At 43.1% G+C, this 20,330-nt stretch overlaps 1 protein-coding gene across 1 annotated transcript in view; it reads right to left on the bottom strand.

Moving 5' to 3' along the window:
* Positions 1–20,330, bottom strand: part of SAMD12 (sterile alpha motif domain containing 12) — a 317,116-nt gene that overhangs the window by 261,865 nt on the left and 34,921 nt on the right. The gene's annotated exons all lie outside the window — the stretch shown is intronic.

Below are 20,330 nucleotides of genomic sequence, written 5' to 3'. Positions count from 1 at the left end.
CATGGTTGGCCTACCGGGGGTTGAAAAGCTCAATAAATCGTGTGCCGGCAGGTGTCGCACATTGGTGGTAGTGATGCTTATTTTGAGTGACGGAGCCGCAGCAGAGGGGTGAAACAGCCACATGTGGCTCCAGAGCCGCAGGTTGCTGACCCCTGATCTAGTTCATATAAATAGTCCTTGACTTACAATGATTCATTTATCAACCATTCAAAGTTATAATGGCATTGAAAAATAGTGACTTACAACCACTCCTTATCCTTAAAACTGTCTTAGCATTCCCTTGGTCACATGATCAAAATTTGGGCACCTGGCAACTGGCATGATTTTACAATGGTTGCAGCATCCCGAGATCATGTGATCACCATTTGCAATCTTCCCAGCCAGCAAAGTCAATAGGAAGCAAGATCCGCTTAAGAACAGCATGGGTCACTTAACAACTATGGCCAAAAGGCTGTAAAAATGGGCACAACTCGCTTAGCAATAGCGATAGCACTTAGACTTATATACCTATAAGTCTATATACTTAGACTTATTTACAGTGCATTACAGCTCTCTAAGCGGTTTACAGAGTCAGCATATTGCCCCCAGCAATCTGGGTCTTCATTTTACCCACCTTGGAAGGATGGAAGGCTCAGTCAACCTTGAGCCTGGTGAGATTCGAACTGCCAAATTGCAGGCAGCCAGCAGGCAGCAGAAGTAGCCTGCAGTACTACACTCTAACCACTGCGCCACCATGGTTCCTTAACAACTATCTTGCTTAGCAACAGAAATTCTGGTCCCAATTGCGGCTGTAATTCAAGGACTATCTGTGCTTTGTCAAATGTAAGATTTTCAGCCTGAATTTCTTAGGCAACCTCCAACGTGTCTTTCCTATAACATCCTCCCACACCCTTAAAACAATGAGGTAGTCCTCAACTTACAACAGTTCATTTAGTGACTGTTCAAAGTTACAATGGCACTGAAAAAAGTGACTTATGACCATTTTTCACAGTTACAACCTTTGCAGCATCCCCAGGATCACATGATCAAAATTCAGATGCTTGGCAACTGGTTCATATTTATCCCCTTTTGCGACCTTCTGACAAGCAAAGTCAACAGGGAAGCCAGATTCACTTAACAACTGGGTTACTAATTTATCAACGGCATTGATTCACTTAACAACTGTGACAAGAAAGGTCGTAAAATGGGACAAAACTCATTTAACAAATGCCTCCCTTAACAACAAAAATTTGGGGCTCAGTCATGGTCAATTTGGTCACAAGTCAAGGACCACGTAAATGTAAAAAGTCCCTCTCAATATAAAAAGTCCATCTCATTTCATTAATTTTTTTTTAAAAAAAACTATCAAAATCCCTTTATGCACTTCTATGTAGATTTCTGAAAGCAAAAAAGCAACCCCAGTCATTAATATTCAGTGAAAATGTATCCCATCCAATCATTTCTGACATCAGCAATAATAAACTGATCAGTTCAACAATAGCTTAGCGGAAAAAACTGGAATGTGACAAAACAAAAGGATGTTCTGACATGTGAGTGGAAGAGAGAATTAATGCAATACGTCTGTAATTTAGAGATAAAGGAAATATTTCAAGTGACGTCTCGTATTCTGGAACAGCAACGTAAATATACTTTGCGCTCAGTATAAATGTGTGCTGCAAAAATAAGTTATCATTCTTTTCAAGCTTGGGAAATGGAATATTAATCTGCAAGTCCTTTTGCCTCCTAAAGTGGCCACTTGTGCTGCACATTATCAAAATGTCAATCACCAAATTGTCATGTATAATAGATGCAAATCGCGAAGGCATTGTCTTAATATTTGTCAGCATTCAAGCATTATACCAAGGATTAGATATCTGTTTGTCGGGTAGCATAAATCGGCTTTCCAATCGTACATTTTGACAAACCTTTTTCTTGCAGCGATACAGATGGAAGTTTTGGGTTTCTTTAAATCAGGCTTTTCAGAGGCCACAAAATATCTGGAAGCCTTTGGTATCTCTTGACAAACACTTTGAATAAGAGAATCCACAGGAATACTTAACCAGAGCAGTACATATTTTATCGACTTGCAGACCGATTGCCAAAATTACAGTATGTCCAACCTCCCAAAAATCTCATTTTAATTAAAATTATCTTCCTATCTTCATGCAGCTTCAGAAACTATGTTTCTTGTTTGTGATTAGAAGTTATAGTAGGCAGAACCAAAACTAGGGGTCAAACCAGGGGTGGACAGCTGGGGGTTCGCAGGGGTTTGGGAGAACCTCTAGATAAGATTCTGTGCAGTTCAGGAACCCCCAAATCCCACTCCTGGCTGGCCTCACCCCACCCCGCCTCTCCCAGGAGTCCCCACGCAGCCCATTTTGGATACAGGTAAGTGCAGGGTGCGTGCAGAGGCTTGGGAAGGGCGAAAAATGGGCCTCCCGGAAGATTGGGAAAACAGGAACGGCCTCCAGAGGGCCTCCGGAGCCTGGGGAGGCTGTTTTCGCCCTCCCGGAGGCTTGAGGAAAAGCCTCTGGAGCCCGGGGAGGGCAAAAGCACCCTCTGCCATGGTGCAGGAGGTCGACAAGGCCACGCCCACCATGGCCACACCCACCCAGCAACTGGGCAGAGAACCCCTTGCTAAAATTTTTGAAGCCCACCCCTGGGTCAAACATGACTTTAAGGTATATTATGGGGAGGTGTGAGGTTGTTTATTTGTTTGTGTGTTCTAGATTAACATACAGTGTGAGTCCAATCTTTGTGGCTTATTAAAAAAATAAAATTAAAGAAAGCTGAGCCTAATGTAATGTGTGAAGCCCAAAAGTTGGAGGACATGATTCATTCCACAATCTGATATCTTCCAGGTGCATTGAGTCCACAAATCCCAAAACTTCATCCACTGTAGCATTTTATATATTCAGTAAGGTCTGACTACAGAAAGGAAAATGATTGGCACTTCCTTTCCGACTCAGAAAGTTGGGAGGGCACAGCTGCAGGGAACTATTCAATGGCGATAGGCAGAATAGCTAGCGATGCAGCCTGAAGACCTGGCAGCTTGCTAATTCCAGACAGAATTTCCTTAAATTAATTTAAAGTGCAGTCAGCATCAGCACAGAATAGGAAAAATGCAGTGCCAATATTAGGCAAAGTAGTCAGAAGAGATAGCAGTGCCTCGCTGACCTTGGCTGATAGTTTAGAAAGCTAAGCAGAAACAGACCAGGTGAAGACTTGGGTGGGATTCTGCCAAGTATTCTCGCTGTGCTTATGACAAAGAAGTTGAAAAATTTCCCAGAAGAAAACAATGCCAAAAGAATTCCATGCTGTTGTGAAGAAATCAATTTAGAGCAGTGGTGGGATTCAAATTTTTTACTCCGGTTCTGTGGGTGTGGCTTGGTGGGCGTGGCATGGTTTGGTGGGCGTGGCATGGTGGGCGTGGCAGGGGAAGGTTACTGCAAAATCCCCATTTCCTCCTGATCAGCTGGGACTCGGGAGGCAGAGAATAGACGGGGCGGGGCCAGTCAGAGGTGGTATTTACCGGTTCTCCGAACTACTCAAAATTTCCGCTACCTGTTCTCCAGAAGTGGTCAGAACCTGCTGAAACTCACCTCTGGTATAGAGCCAGTTTAGTCTAGTGGTTAGGCTAAAAAACAGGAGACCGTGAGTTCTAGCTCTGCCTTAGTCATGAAAGTCAGCTGGGTGACATTGTGCCAGTCATTCTCTCTCAGCCCAATCTATCCTTCAGGTTTGTTGTTGTGAGCAAAAAGAGGAGGAGGAAGGTGCCTTGATAAATAAATAAAATAGATATATAAAATAGATATGTCTGCCTAATCACCAGAAATCAAGAGCTCTCTATGAGAATTCTTTTTCCTCCCATTCAAGCTGATAAAAATGCAGCAAAACTAATTCCAGAAACTCCATAAATGGCATATAAAGGATTATTATACAACTGAAGAGGTATAAATTTGGGTGTCAGCCCCGGTGCGGCTGGCGCTGCCACAGCCCACCGAGCTAACCTTGTTCCTACTGCCTCCAGGAGGCCGCCAGCCACTGCTACAGCCTACTCTCATTCCTGAAGGGAAGGATGAGGTCACAAGGCAGCCGGCAGCCTTCTCCACTGTTGAATTGCAAACATCTCCGAGCGATGGGAGGCTCCCAGAGGGAAGGAAGTAAGCCTAGCAGCCCTGAAAGTACTGGGAGCTGAAAGTCCTGGCAGGACTGGGGCTGATTGGGGGTAATTGTGGCTTGCTGACATTCCCTGTACCAGTAGGAAGTAGGTAGGAATGAGATGGGTGTGACCAGTGTATGGGCGGTAGGCCATGGATTAGGAGCACGGGTAGAAGGGTGGGGCTGCTTTAATGGGCTGCTTAGGCACAAGACTTTATAAGGTGGTGGGGAGCACGGAGCAATAGCTCCAACAATATTTCCTTTCATTATTTATGGATGTCAGTCTGTACCGATTAAGCATCTTCTAACCATCATCATCAAGGTTTGGAGTCTTTTATTTCGGAACTTGTCATTGGGTTCCAGATTAATGTTGCTGTTTGTTTTGTGTTTTGGTGTCTCCAGGCCTTCCAAAGTCACAACGGTTTGCATTTCAGGGCCATATACATTTCCCCAAATAAATACGGGCAATCCTTGATTTACGGCCACAATTGAACCCGAAATTTCTGCTGCTAAGCAAGACACTTGTTAAGCAACTTTTGCCCCATTTTACGACCTTTCTTGCCAAAAGTTACAGTGGCTAAGTGAATCACTGCAGTTGTTATGTGAGTAACACAGTTGTTAAGGGAATCTGGCTTCCCCATTGACTTTGCTTGTCAGAGGTTACAAAAGGGGATCACATGACCGCAGGACACTGCAACCGTCATAAATATGCTGAATTTTGATCACATGACCATGAAAAATAATCATAAGTCACTTTTTTTCAGTGCTGTTGTAACTTTGAATCAAGGGTGAAATTCAGCAGGTTCTGACAGGTTCTGGAGAACTGGTAGCGGAAATTTTGAGTAGTTTGAAGAACCAGCAAATACCACCTCTGGCTGGCCCCAGAGTGGGGTGGGAATGGAGATTTTGCAATATCCTTTCCCCAGGAGTGGGGTGGGAATGGGGATTTTGCAGTATCCTTCCCCTGCCACGCCCACCAAGCCATACTACGCCCACCAAGCCACGCCCACAGAACCAGTAGAAAAAAATAATAATTTCACCACTGCTTTGAATGGTCACCAAATTAATGGTTACAAGTCGAGGACAATCTGTTAATAAATGGTTAAATTACAGCAAAGTAAAATTTATCTTTCCTTTTCTTAATATTTCTATGTTTGCCCGAAAAACTAAAACAAACAATAATTGCAAAAACTGGGCAACCACCCAAAAGAAAAAGAACACACAGAAACTTACAGGCAAGCTCATTTTTAATTTTGAGGCTGATAGAGAGAACCTTCTCTCATGCTAAAACATCTAACTGAAAAAAAATTCAGCATTTTCAAGGACTGAGAAATGTCAGAAGTGTCTTTCCCACTCCTAAAATTTAGTAAGCTCTTGTAACCACTAATCAATTTCACAATGCACGATTTATAAGAAATAATTACACAGATTAATGAATCTATTATTCTAAACACAGATTGGACCATCTTGTGAATGTTATTTGCACTGCTTGCTGTGATGCATTAAATGCCTAATTGGTTTTAAGCATTAGTTAAATTCCTTGATATATGTTATTTATTTAATATAAACATGCAATTTTTTTTCATCAGTATATAAGGGTCGTTCCACACTATAAGATAAGATAGGTAAGATAACCTTTATTGTCATTTTTTTACTGTGAGCACCCTGGCACTCATTAAAAATGAAATTCTGTTGCCTGCTCTCAAAAGAAAGTATATATCTACCCAAAAGCATACATAACACGCATATACGCATGGTGTATACTGTGTTTCCCTGGAAATACGACCTACTCAGAAAGTAAGTCCTAGCTCAATTTTTACACATGCGCCCAATATAAACCCTACCCCCAAAATAAGCCCTAATTAAGACCCTGCCCACTCCAGGGTGCACGGGTAAAAATTAAGCTAGGGTGGGGATGGGGTGTGGAGCAGGGTTGGGTTCTACTTACCTTTACTACCAGTTCACAACGGGGCCGCGTGCACGCACTTCTGATGATGTCGGGGTTGGTGGACGGAGCCTCCTGCCAGTTTTACTATCGGTTCTATAGAACTGGTCTGAAGCAGCGGCAACCAACCACTAGTGTGGAGCTGCCCTACTACTTACCTTCGGACAGTTGCAGCCAAACCTCGCACGCCCCAACCCCTGCCTTGCCAGCCCATTTCTTCTGTAGCCAGCAAGGCTTTCCTGAAGGCCTCTGCAGTCGATAACAGATCTCTGGATTGATCTGGAGTTCTGTTATCAACTGCAGAGGCATTCACGAAAGCCTTGCTGGCCACACCGGCTGCAAAAATAGTTCCTGAAGGCCTCTGACAGCAAAAGGAGGCCGGGAGGTGACGTGCACAAGTGAGATGAGTCAGTGGACCTGGTGGCTTTTTTGGTGGCAAAATAAATATAAGACAAGGTCTTATTTTCAAGGAAACACGGGTACGTACATACATACATACATACATACATACATACATACATACATACACACACACACACACACACACATTAATCACTGTCCATTTTAAATACATAGCGGAAAAAGGAACATTGAGAGTTCACAAGGTTGATACTGTATAGAACAAAACTGTGACTGAATCTGGATGTCCTGCTTCAGGTACTATGAAGCTTCCCAGAAGGCAACAAGGAAAACAGGTTGTGAAGAGGATGTGTAGCATCCCAGACAATCCCACGGACCCTGCTCAAGCATCACTTATGTGCCATGTCCTGGATAGAAGGAAGTGAACTACCAATGATCTTTTCTGCCCTCCTCACCGCTCTCTGCATCGCCTTCCTGTCCGAAGCAGTAATGCTTCCAAACCAGACTGTAATGCCATAGGACAGGATACTCTAAATCGTCCTCTATAGAAAGTGGTAAGGACTGGGGGAGGAAGATGTATTTTTCTCCTGCGATGCGGAACCCAAAACCATTTCCACTACATCCAACAATTATGCGATTTCATCACTAAATACTAGAAATATCCTCTGCAAAATTGTTACAAAACCTGCTGATAGCTTTTTGTAACAACAACAAAAACAAAAAAGAGGTACTTCAGTACTTTTGTGATACAATTAATATTGGAAACACTTCAATATGAAAACGTGGTCTCAAAAATGTTTTCCTTTCATTTACTTTTCATCTATTTTCTCTTCCATTTCATAAATGATAGGAACACTTCATTAGTTTTTTTTTTAATTACACACAATTAGTTATTCAAAGTATCAATTAATTGATGCTCAGGCAAATTACACATAGCAAAAGCACTGAAAAATGAAACCACATGTTACAGTATAATCCATCTCGGAAATTAATAGCAACCTATCGCCAATAAATCTATTGCATGCTCATCTTTCTTTGTACAACCCACATATTTATTTTGTTTATTTTACTTATTAATCAAATTTATATGGCAACCCATCTCATGAAAAGTGACACATATATTTTGTCCATTTCACTTTCCGTGCACAATGCCACTATCATGTTTAGCTTCTAGAATTATTTTTGACTTAACCTTGATTTAGACTCGTCTGCAACTGTGTGTAGGCGTTGACGCATCCATACGCTGTGAAAGGGTTGATGGGTAAGTATAGGTTGCAGATGGTTGCAGATGGGCCCAATGCTCACACTCCCAAATCTCAATTACATGTTGTGGGGAGATGAACATCCTGCCTACTGATTGGTTGATGTCTTCTACATTTTCTTTGCTTTGTTGTTTAAGCATCTCCTAATCAGAACTTTAACATTCGGAGAAGTATAAGTGCAACAGCTATGCACAGTGGGGGATTCAAATAATTTAACAACCGGTTCAGCCAGGGTCAGGTTGGCTGTCGTGGGAGGTGTGGCCTATCCCCGGCCTCCAGCTCTGCCCCACATGCGGGACGAGACTCCTGTGAAGTCCAACCTGACTCTGGGTGAACCAGTTGCTAAATTAACTCCCCCGACCACTATCAAAGTGGATCCTGAATGCTGCGCTGCAATGGAGAAATGGTAAACAGAGCGGCCTACACAAGGGAAGGAGGGGAAGCAGGGAGAAGAAAGAGGGAAAGCGGAATTCTCCTTCCCTCACGCCAGCTGCTCCATTGCCCATTTCTCCATTGCAGCACAGCGCCCAGAATCCACTTTGATAGCGGGGGGTGGGTAATTTAATAATCGGTTCACTCGAACTGATACAAACCGGCTGAATCCCACCATTGGCTATGCAACTATGCACCGCCCTGAGTCCAATAGGAGAAGGGCGGTATATAAATTGAATTAATAATAATAATAATAATAATAATAATAATAATAATAATAATAATAATAATAATAATAACTCTGAACAACAGACGCATACGTTCCCTGATGTACAAAGTGATTCAAAGTCTAAATTAAACTTTAATTCTTAGTCCCAGAAATATAGTGGTCTGCTTTGAAAGAAAGAACACAACACCATTTTTGCTAGTACTTTTGATTATTTTCTCAATGCTTTTTCAGGGGAGTAATTTGGGAATTCTTTTGAACCCTGCACTTAACTGAGGAAGCTCAAGTGACAGCAGAATTACTGTGGGGTGTTTTTATCAACACAGACAGTTACATTACCTGCAGCTCAATAAAGCCCCTTTTTGCTTAGGTTGTAGATATACTATTGACATACAGGCTGGACTCCTATAGTGGACTACATTGGGCTGAATTAAGAGACAGTGTCAAAACACTCAATCCCCAGTGATGTTGGTAGACCCAGCAGTCAGTTCACATCATACCTGCTAAAGGTAAAGGTAAAGGTTCCCCTCACACATATGTGCTAGTCATTCCTGACTCTAGGGGGCGGTGCTCATCTCTGTTTCTAAGCCAAGGAGCCAGGGCTGTCCAAAGATATCTCGTGGTCATGTGGCCGGCATGACTAAATGGCAAAGGCGCACGGAACGCTGTTACCTCCCCACCAAAGTGGTCCCTATTTTTCTACTTGCATTTTTTACATGCTTTCGAATTGCTAGGTTGGCAGAAGCTGGGACAAGTAACGGGAGCTCAGCCCGTTACGCGGCACTAGGGATTTGAACTGCTGAACTGCCGACCTTTCAATTGACAAGCTCAGCGTCTTAGCCACTGAGCTACTACGTCCCTAATTGTAGCTAAGCCTGCTACAATGAGTTAATTTACTGTTTTGTTATTTCCAAATGTTATGGAAATAATGTTATGGGCCTATCTGATGAATTCTACTCTGAACTGGAAAAGCAGTGCTTGACAGATTCTGACCTCACAGTTCGGGAATCAGCAAGGTCACAGATATCTTCAATTGAGGCTTGGAAAGGACCAGACCTATTGGATCGTAAGACTGCAGTTCTGTAGCAATCAGATAAGCATTTGCAGAAGCAAGATAGTAGGTTGAGTCAGATGGTTCAGAAGGCCTACCTGGAAAGATCCTCAGTCCTTGTGCATGCAGAAAGATCAAGGAAGTAAAATGTAGTAGTAGTAGTAGTAGTAGTAGTAGTAGTAGTAGTAGTAGTAATAGTAGTAGTAGTACTTGGAGGAGGAGGAGGAGGAGGAGGAGGAGGAGGAGGAGGAGGAGGAGGAGGATGGAAAATACAGGTAGTCCTTGACTTACAACCATTCATTTAGAAATCATTTGAAGTTACAACAGCATTGAAAAAACTGACTTATGACTAGTCCTTACATTTACAACCAAGACAACATCCTCAAAGTCAAGTGATCAAAATTTGGGCACCTAGTAATCAGCATGTACTTAAATAATCGCAAGATCCCAGGGTAGGGTAATTATTATTTGGGATCTTCCTTGCTGGCTTCTGACAAGCAAAGTCAATGGGGGAAGCTGGGTTTGGTTGATGACCCTGTGATTCACTTAACAACCGCAGTCATTCACGCAACTACTATGGCAAAAAGGTAGTAAAATTGGACACTACTCACTCCCTTGCTTAGCAAAGGAAATTCTGGTCCCAATTACAGTCGTAAGTTAAGGATTCTCTGTGTTACCTGCCTAGAGTCAATTTATAGAAGAGCCGGGAAGCATAAAAAATTAATAAATAAATAAAAAATAAATAATTATTGCTATTAAAGAATTGTTTGGGAATTAGACTTCTCATAACAAAACTTCAGATGGGCTTTCTGGATGTAATGGTTCTTGTATGTACACTGAGATCTTATGCACCAGAGACAAATTCCTTGTGTGTCCAATCACACCTGGCCAATAAAGAATTCTGTTCTGTTCTGTTCTGTTCTGTTCTGTTCTATTCTATTACCTCTCAACTTGTGTGAGTCCTCCACTTACAACCATTCATTCAATGACCAATCAAAGTTATGACGACACTAAAAAAAGTGACTTATGACTGTTATTCACACTTAGGACCCTTATAGCATACCCCATGATCACATGATTAAAATTCAGATGCTTGGCGACTGCCATATATTTATGACAATTACAATATCCCGGGGACACATGAATCACCTTTTGCGATTTTCTGACAAGCAAAGTTAACGGGGAAGCCAGATTCCCCTAACAACCGTGTTACTAAATTAACAACTGCAGTGATTCATTTAACCACTGGGGCAAGAAAGATCACAAAATGGAGCAAAATTCACATAACAATTGTATTAGTTAGCAACAGAAATTTTGGGCTCAACTCTGGGCGTAAATTGAGGATTACGTGTAGTTCTGATTCCTAGATCTTGGATTTGTCTGCATGAAATTGTGTCTTCTGACATAAAATGGCTGGGATTTGACAAATCAATAACGAAGACCTTTCTCAAATTTAAGGCTGCAAAGGACAAGAAAGGGTCCTTTCTACTATGATTCCTCTTTTCTAGAATTTTCTAGAATTAGCTCCCAGCTAATTTGTTAGACCACCACTTCGATAGCTCTCAAGACTTTCAACAGGTTTCATATCCGCAATTATTGTAGTTTTTCCTTTTAATAGTCTCATTATTACTTATGAGCATTTATTAGTTTTACTATAGGACTGGGCTTTTTTTTTTTTTATCTGTAAACCACCTCAAGGGAACTATATTCTTAATGGCAATCTATAATGCTTTTCAATAAAGCAAAGTAAATTAAAATTCATTACCACATGCTAGGATGTGGGGGGCCTCCCTTTCTGTAGTGACATTTTAAGACTACATTTAACACATCTGCGTTTTAAGTATTTAATTTGGCTAGTGGATTTATGTTTTTAAAACTGGTGCAAACTGGAACAACGTTTGAAAAGCAAAGAAGGTGAAATGGTGTCGTGCAGGTTGGCTCCTGGTGGAGAAGGCTGCAATTATCATTTTATTTTATTTATTGGTTAGCATTGCTTATACATTAATTATATAGTGGAAAAATATTAAAGAACACCCAAAATACCAAGGAGCTTCTTGATTCTTCTAGAAGTACAGTAGGACAACCTGTCAATAAAGAGATCACATTACTTACTCCATTTTTTTTTTTAAAGCAAGGTTTTTTTCCACTTTGAGATTAGTTTGCCTTTGGCTAAGGTAGAATAACAATACAGCAATTACTTTTTATAGAAGAAATTTAATTCTATCTTTAACAGTCAATATAAAAGAAACTCAGTTATGCCAACATTTACTCTACAATGAGCACAAATCCTTTGGGGTTTGGAATTCAATTTTTGTACAGAATTTTCATACATGAATTAACATATATAATACTGTGCCCCATCGAGCTTTAAGAAATAAAGATATGTACAAACCCATATAAAAGTTATTGGTACGGATTCTTTTCTTTCTTTCTTGGAAGCAACCAAATTATTAAAGCATTTCCTGATAAGATAAATATCTTGTATCTAAAAGATGAGCTGATGATACAATTTGAGAAATGAAATATAGCCCTAAACAGGATGGCATATTTGCAACAGATAAAAAGAAATTGATACATAGAATAATCGGATGCTTATCAGATGCATCTTTAAAGTATAGCTGTTTTCTAAATGTGACATTTAGATAACATCAGGCCAATACAGGATAAATCTAACCAGATGCAATTTTTTCCATTTACGGTGTGACTATAACCATGTATTTCCTTAATCCAAACACTGAACAAATAAGAACACAAAACTACAGTGAATAGAAAATGGGAATCATTGATTGCAATCATAAATGATATTGTCTACTTTCTTGAATGCCTTTCTCCACTCCTCCACAGAACTTCTGAATGTGTAAACATGTGCATTTCCTTTCCACGAAGGAAACAGGAAGCACAAACAGGAGCCTTGGTGGTGCAGCGGACTAAAGTGCTGTTAAGTAGCACTTAGCTGCCAGCTGCCTGCAATTACTGTGAGTTCAAATCTCACCAGGCTCAAGGATGACTCAGCCTTCCATCCTTCTGAGGTAGGTAAAATGAGGACCCGGGGGCAATAAGCTGACTTTGTATTAAAAAGAACACCGCTTAGAGGGGGCCGAAAGCCCTACTAAGCAGGTATAGACAAAAGTATGAAGGCTATTGCTTAACGCATTGTAAGCCGCCCTGAGTCTCCGGAGAAGGGCGACATATAAATCGAATCAATCAATCAATCAATATTATTACATTAGTTTTCTCACAAAACTTACAAGACAATATCCATACATCTTGGATTCCATGGGGAAAAAAGACAAGATCAGGGGTGAAATTCAGCAGGTTCTGACAGGTTCTGGAGAACGTTAGCGGAAATTTTGAGTAGTTCGGAGAACCATTAGCAGAAATTTGAGTAGTTCGGAAAACCGGCAAATACCACCTCTGGCTGGCCTCAGAATGGGGTGGGAATGGAGATTTTGCAATATCCTTCCCCAGGAGTGGGGAGGGAATGGGGATTTTGCAGTATCCTTCCCCTGGAGTGGGGTGGGAATGTAGATTTTGCAGTATCCTTCCCCTGCCATGCCCACAGAACCGGTAGTAAAAAAAAAATTGAATTCCACCACTGGACAAGATCCTTTATAAGTCCTGCCCCTGTTCTTGTCCATACGGAAGGAGATGGAGAATGACGAGAACCACGTTGATAAATGCAGACAGCATTTGTTAAATGACACTTGATATTAGCAAAGGAATCAACTGAGGTGTCAGCAAATCAGTGTAAAACATGTTTACGACTCTTAAGTAAAAAAAAAAAAACATCTGTGCTCGATGTCAAGCCAATTACAAGCGGAAAAGCAGAGAATAATAATCTTTTGGCATAGTTTTCTCCCCAATGACAATCTTCTAACTGTTGCTCAGGTGTAATGAATAGCAGTACTAAACCCTTAAAGAGATTTAATTACTGGACTGAAGCATGCAAGTACATTCATCACTCTGTACTGCCTTTTCTCACAATAAGGCCTGTATGTAAAGGAGACACACTCTGCCTCTCTTAAAGAAAGTAAATTCATAAGAAAGGGAAACCGAAGCAGAAATCACATACAGGTAGCCCTCGACTCACAATAGTTCGTTTTAGTGATCGTTCAAAGTTACCACGGCACTGCAATATCTATGTGTTTTATTTCATGGCTGTGCACCGCCCTGAGTCCTTCGGGAGTAGGGCGGTATAGAAATTCAATAAAATAAAATAAATAAAATAAACTGCAAAAAAGGGATTTATGACCATTTTTCACACTTGTGACCTTTCCAGCATCCACATGATCATGTGGTCAAAATTCAGATGCTTCGCAATTGGTTCATACTTACGACCGCTGCTCAGTAGTGGGTTTCACTTACCTTCACTACCGGTTCGGAACTGCGAGAGCGCACAGCGCTTCTGTGCATGCACAGAACCTTCTCTGCATGCGCAGAGGTCCATGATGACGTCCAGGCAGGAGGGTGGAACTTCCCGCCGCTGTCGCTACCAGTTTGCCGGAAATGGGCGAACTGGTAGAAACCTACCACTGCCGCTGCTGTGTCCCAAGATCATGTGATCCTTTTTGCGACCTTCTGACAAGCCAAGTCAATGGGGAAGCCAAATTCACTTTAACCGCCAGGTGACTAACTTATCAACTGCAGTGATTCACTTAACAACTAAGACAGGACAGGTCATAAAATGGGGAAAAATTCACTGCCTCACTAAATTTTGGGCTCAATCGTGGTAGTAAGTTGAGGACTACCTCTATTTGAGGAAAAGGACCTTTGAAGTACACCAAGGGATCTCCAAACTTGATACTTTTAAGATCTGTGGACTTCGACTCCCATAATTCCTCAGCCAGCATGACTCCCTAAGGAATTCTGGGAGTTGAAGTCCACAAGTTTTAAAGTTGCCACGTTGGAAGACCCTTGAAGTAGACAATTGACAGCCAACATCTGATATCTTTTGCAATTGGCAATCCACAAAAAGGGCTACTGTAAGACCCCTTGGCATTATATGGTAGTCACTCTTAAATAATTTTTTAAAAAGAAAGTATTCTCTTCTAGAAGGTTGGCTTTTCATGACGATACATTTTCTGAATATCAAGCTTTGAGCTTCCAGCAGAATGGAGGGTAAGGAACGATGCTCACAGCAGCTGCAGTCATTGCCAGCAACAAAGACAGTAGGCTTAAATCATCTGCTCAGCCACCACAGTTGTATTCACTTGGTGTGCTAAGCTAACATCTGAATAATTCAACCTGGGCTTAATAGGCTGCCTGATCCCAGATGCTGTGGGGGGATTTTTTTTTAGCATTGGTTTTTCAAGAGCCTTGATAGTACAGGGGTTTAGTGCACCCTGTTATTAACACAGCTGCCTGCAATTTCTGCTGGTTCGAATCTCTCCAAGGCTCAAGGTTGACTCAGCCTTCCATCCTTTCTAAGGTAGGTGAAATGAGGACCCAGTTTGTGGGGGCAATAAGCTGACTTTGTATAAATATACAAAAGAATGAAGGCTATTGCTTAACGCATTGTAAGCCGCCCTGAGTCTCCAGAGAAGGGCGGCATATAAATCAAATTAAAAAAAAAAAATTGTGCTGGTCCATCCTCCAGATTCAAAGAAAAAAGGTGTTTTGGAGCACATAGTGATAGACATTAACATCTGCCAGTAGCCGCTCAGAGCAGCTATGCCTTGTCTTGAGGTCATTCATCTGAGATCTGCAGCCACAACAGGGACCCAGGGAGAGTAAAAATTTGTTTAAGGAGTTGCCAACAAGCATTAAATGAGCAACTCTGTCTGCTCCCAAGCCAATTTTTGCCTTTGAATCTGGAGCACGGCATAACCGCTCTTTCACAGATGAGATACAGAATTTACAGGCCACTACCAATTTTCTAAGGAATGTGGTGGCTCAGTGGCTAAGATGCTGAGCTTGTCAATCAAAAGGTTGGCAGTTCAGCGGTTCGAATCGAATCCTTAGCGCCACATAACGGAGTGAGCTCCCGTTACTTGTCCCAGCTTCAGCCAACCTAGCAGTTCGAAAGCACGTAAAAAATGCAAGTAGAAAAATAGGGACCACCTTTGATGGGAAGGTAACAGCGCTCTGTGCGCCTTCAGCATTCAGTCATGCCAGCCACATAACCATGGAGACATCTTCGGACAGCCCTGGCTCTTCGGCTTAGAAACAGAGATGAGCACCACCCCCTAGAGCCAGAAACGACTAGTACACATGTGCGGGGGAACCTTTACCTTTTACCAATTTTCTGCAGCCCCAGAGCATCTCAAGGGTCCCAGACCTAAACCAGCATTAAGATGCCACTCACATGGAAGCTAACTGGATGGGTCTCTCTCTGTAGCTCCGAGGCCTGGCAGGCCACTTGCCTCGCACTGCCCCACCTCCCCACTGTACAGCTGATCCGCGGCTCACTCTCCGCCGACCAGCTGGTCCTTGGCATTCATTGGCATGCCGCTGCAGCTTCCGGATCTCTACAACCCCCATCACCAGTGCAGGGTCTCCTTCCCTCTCCCAGTATGGCAAACCCCAGGCTTCAGGGTTTGACAAAGCTTTTATGAAAAGGAATAGAACCAAAATAATCTTTTGTTTGCTGAGTTACTTGTTAGGGGTGAAATAGGATGGAGGGAATTAAAAATTGAAATGGGTGATTTTAATCCCATTTAACCCTCCTCATCCTCCCTGCCATGGCCCTATTGGGCTGATTTGTCCTAGTGGTTGGGGCTAAATGGAAAAATTGATGCCAAAATCTAGCCTGAAGAACTATTTTTTTTTCTCTACACTGCCCATCTCAATTCAGATGGAAGATTTTAACCCAGACATAACAGATGATGAATAGCATCTATGGCTCCATTCCTTGATTCTAAGGGATTGAAGTATGAGGAATTTATGGCTTGGTGTTTTGTGCAAACATAGACAATTGCAGTCTGTTCAGTCAACTAATTAAATAAGACACGAGACAGTGTCATGTGCCAACCCAACTGCTTCATTTGGCAGCCAGTTTCCAAGATATCACTGCCCTGAGTTCCCTTTGGTAAATGGGCAGCTATATAATTTTGGGGGAAGAGATGGCAAAACCTGGGGGCAGAGTGAAAAGGGGAATCAGCCTAAAATCCTTACATAGCCATAAAAGAACTAAGTCCAACCCTTCTTAGTGTCATTAACCCGGCTGTGTCTAACTTAGCAGGTACAGACTGCTAGTTGAGAAAATTCCTGTGCATAAACTTTTAGCAATAAATCAGGTTAATTGAAGCTTCACATGTGGACTGGGTCTTACATGCCTGACAATTAATTTGTTTAGTATATTAATGTGAGTTGAAGTGGTTCTTCCTTTTTAATGTGAGTTGAAGTGGTTCTTCCTTTATATGTTATATGGATATGTTATATCCACCTTTAGATGAAAAAGCTAAGAAAGAATATATTTGTAATACTGCCATCCTAATTTGTGATTATAAAAACATTAATAGGATGTTTTTTTTTCTTTCTCTATTTAAATTTATTTATTTATTTGATTTGATTTGATTTCTATACCGCCCTACTCCCAAAGGACTCAGGGCGGTGCACAGCCAAACAATAAAACACATACATACAAAATTTAAAAGTAGAATAAAATCAAATTAAATAATTTTGGCCCCAACAAATTTAAAACCCCAAACTTTTAAAACCAATTTAAAATTGAATGTATAAAATACTAAAAGATATTTGAAAATTAAAAATCTTTTATAAAAGAGGGAGAAAATTAGGCCAGGCCCGCCTGGTGAAATAGTAAGGTCTTTAAAGTGCAGCGGAAGGTGCGCAGATCCGGGATCCTCCGTATCTCTGGGGGGAGCTCGTTCCACATAGTAGGTGCCCCCACAGAGAAGGCTCTCCCCCTGGGGGCCGCCAGTCAGCATTGTTTGGCTGACGGCACCCGGAGGAGCCCCTCTCTATGGGAGCGTACCGGCCGGTGGGAGGCTATTGGTGGTAGTAGGCGGTCCCGCAAGTACCCAGGTCCTAAGCCATGGAGCGCTTTAAAGGTGGTAACCAAAACCTTGAAGCGCACCCGGAAGACCACCGGGAGCCAGTGCAGCTCGCGCAGGAGGGGTGTTACATGGGAACGCCATGTTGCTCCCATTACCACCCGTGCGGCCGCACTCTGCGCCAGTTGGAGCCTCTGGGTGCTCCTCAAAGGGAGCCCCATGTAGAGAGCATTGCAATAGTCCAGGCGGGAGGTGACAAGGGCATGAGTGACCGTGCGTAACGAGTCCCGATCCAGAAAGGGACGCAACTGGCGAATCAGGCGAACCTGATGAAAAATCCTCCCGGTCACGGCTGTCAAGTACTCTTCTAAAGACAGCCGTGAATCCAGGAGGACGCCCAAGTTGCGAGCCCTCTCTGTGGGGGCCAATGATTCGCCCCCAATAGTCAGTGATGGCGTCAACTGACTATATCGGGACGTCGGAAACCACAGCCACTCGGTCTTGGATGGGTTGAGCCTGAGCCTGTTCCTCCCCATCCAGATCCGTACGGCCTCCAGGCACCGGGACATCACTTCAAGGGCATCGTTGGGGTGATCCGGGGTGGAGATGTACAGCTGGTTGTCGTCAGCGTACTGATGGTACTCCACCCCGAAACCACGGATGATCTCGCCCAGCAGCTTCACATAAATGTTGAACAGGAGAGGCGAGAGGACCGACCCTTGAGGCACCCCACATATGAGGGGCCTCGGGGTCAACCTCTGTCCCCCTGTCAACACAGACTGCGACCGGTCAGAGAGAAAGGAGGAGAACCACCGCAACACAGTGCCTCCCACCCCTAACTCTTCCAACCGGTGCAGCATGATACCATGGTCGATGGTATCAAAAGCCGCTGAGAGATCTAACAGGACCAGGACAGAAGAGCACCCCCTGTCCCGAGCCTTCCAGAGATCATCAACCTACGCGACCAATGCCGTTTCCGTGCTGTACCCGGGCCTGAAGCCCGACTGGAATGGATCCAGATACGTCGTTTCATCCAGGTGCTGGGGGAGCTGTTGCGCGACCACACTCTCAACAACCTTCGCCACGAAGCGAAGGTTGGAGACCGGACGATAATTTACCAACATTGCCGGGTCCAGGGAAGGCTTCTTGAGGAAAGGCCTCACCACCGCCTCTTTCAAGGCGGGAAAGTCACCCTCACCCAGCGAAGCGTTTATAATCCCCTGGAGCCAGCCTCGTGTCACTTCCCGGGAAGCCAGTACTAACCAGGAAGGACACAGGTCTAATAAACAAGTGGTCACGTCCAGTCTACCCAGAATCCTGTCCATGTCTTCAGGAGTCACAGGATCAAACTCATCCCAGATAACATTCTCAAGACCTGCCCCTGTCTCTCCCCCTGAGACTACCCAGTCGGAGTCCAAATCTTCCCGAATCTGAGTGATTTTGTCATACAGATACTGAACAAAATCCTCAGCTCTACCCTCCAAGGGGTCCTCCCGCGCTTCCTGATGGAGCAGGGAGCGGGTCACCCTAAAGAGGGCGGCCGGGCGATTATCTGATGACGCAATAAGAGCAGCAAAATAACTACATTTCGCTGCTTTTATCGCCACTAAGTAATTCCTAATGTGGGATCTTACTAGTGTCCGGTCAGATTCAGAAAGACTGGCCCTCCAACTGCTCTCTAGGCGTCTTTTCCGGCACTTCAACTCCCTCAGCTCCTCGGTAAACCAAGGAGCCAATTGAGATCGGCGCCGGGTCAGAGGCCGCAAAGGCACGACCCGATCCAGAGCTCCAGCAGCCGCCCTATCCCAGGCGGCCACCAGGTCTCCAGTCGAGGCGTGTGCCAGAACCTCAGGAAATGGCCCAAGCTCCATCTGGAATCTGTCAGGTTCCATCAGGCGCCTGGGGCGGAACCATCTTACCGGCTCCGCCTCCCTGCGGCGGGGTGCAGCGGTTCGAAAGTCGAGACGAAGGAGAGAGTGATCTGACCATGACAAGGGTTCAGTAACTATATCCCCTATCTCAAGATCCCTCGACCACTGTCCAGAGACAAAAACCAGATCCAGCGTGTTTCCCCCTGTGTGGGTAGGGCCATGAATTAACTGGGTCAGGTCCATAGCTGTCATGGAAGCCATGAACTCCCGAGCCATCTCCGACGTCTCACCCACGGACGGCAAATTCTCGCTTTTCTAAGCTATTTAAAAATAGAATGTTAATAATTTTTAAACTATACAATGCATAAAAAGTAAAAGGAAGATTATATTCTACAAAACAGACGCAGGAAGGTTCCGATTTCAAATCTTCTATGCTTGAGCAGAACCAATGATTCGGTTTATACATAGAATTTTTTTAAAAATAAATTAATTCTGATTCAGCCAGAGGAAAAAAAATATTGTTTAATATTTCTTCCTTTCCTAGGCTCCCATCTTTTTGCTATTTCTGGCTGGAGAAAATGAGGATTGAACCTTTTGGGATTTAAAGCACACTCACTGCATTGACCTATGGTCATCTTGCAACTGAACAGATCTAATATTAGTTATTAGCTATAAACCTCTTTTGGGTATGAGATGGTACTGAGATGTCTCAGGAACTGCTTGGCAAAATTGCATTTTTTTAAATTTAATATAATTTATTTTGTCAAGCATGTATAAGATAACAGATATAAGTATAAACATGATTATGAATACATGAAATGGATATGAATAAATGGGGACAGTAGGAAAGGGGCGGTAGGCACTTTGGTGCACTTATGCACGCATAAATGTGATTCTGATTGTCCAATCCAATCATCTAGAACAGGATGATCTAGAACAATGTCCCTTTTATGACTTTTATGACCTGAGCCATGCTGGTTCAAGAATTCTGGGAGTTGAAGTCCGCAAGTCATAAAGGGGCCAACGTTCCCCACCTCTGATCCAGAGAGAGCCTGCTTGAAGATCCTTCAACTCAGCAGAGAGAGCCTGCT

This window comes from Pituophis catenifer, unplaced genomic scaffold (assembly GCF_029215685.1).
Source record: "Pituophis catenifer annectens isolate HBS135680 unplaced genomic scaffold, rPitCat1.0.hap2 SCAF_3, whole genome shotgun sequence".
Taxonomy (NCBI): Eukaryota; Metazoa; Chordata; class Lepidosauria; order Squamata; family Colubridae; genus Pituophis; species Pituophis catenifer.
The sequence above is the reverse complement of the archived record's forward strand: the minus strand, read 5'-3'. Positions and strand labels throughout refer to the sequence as shown.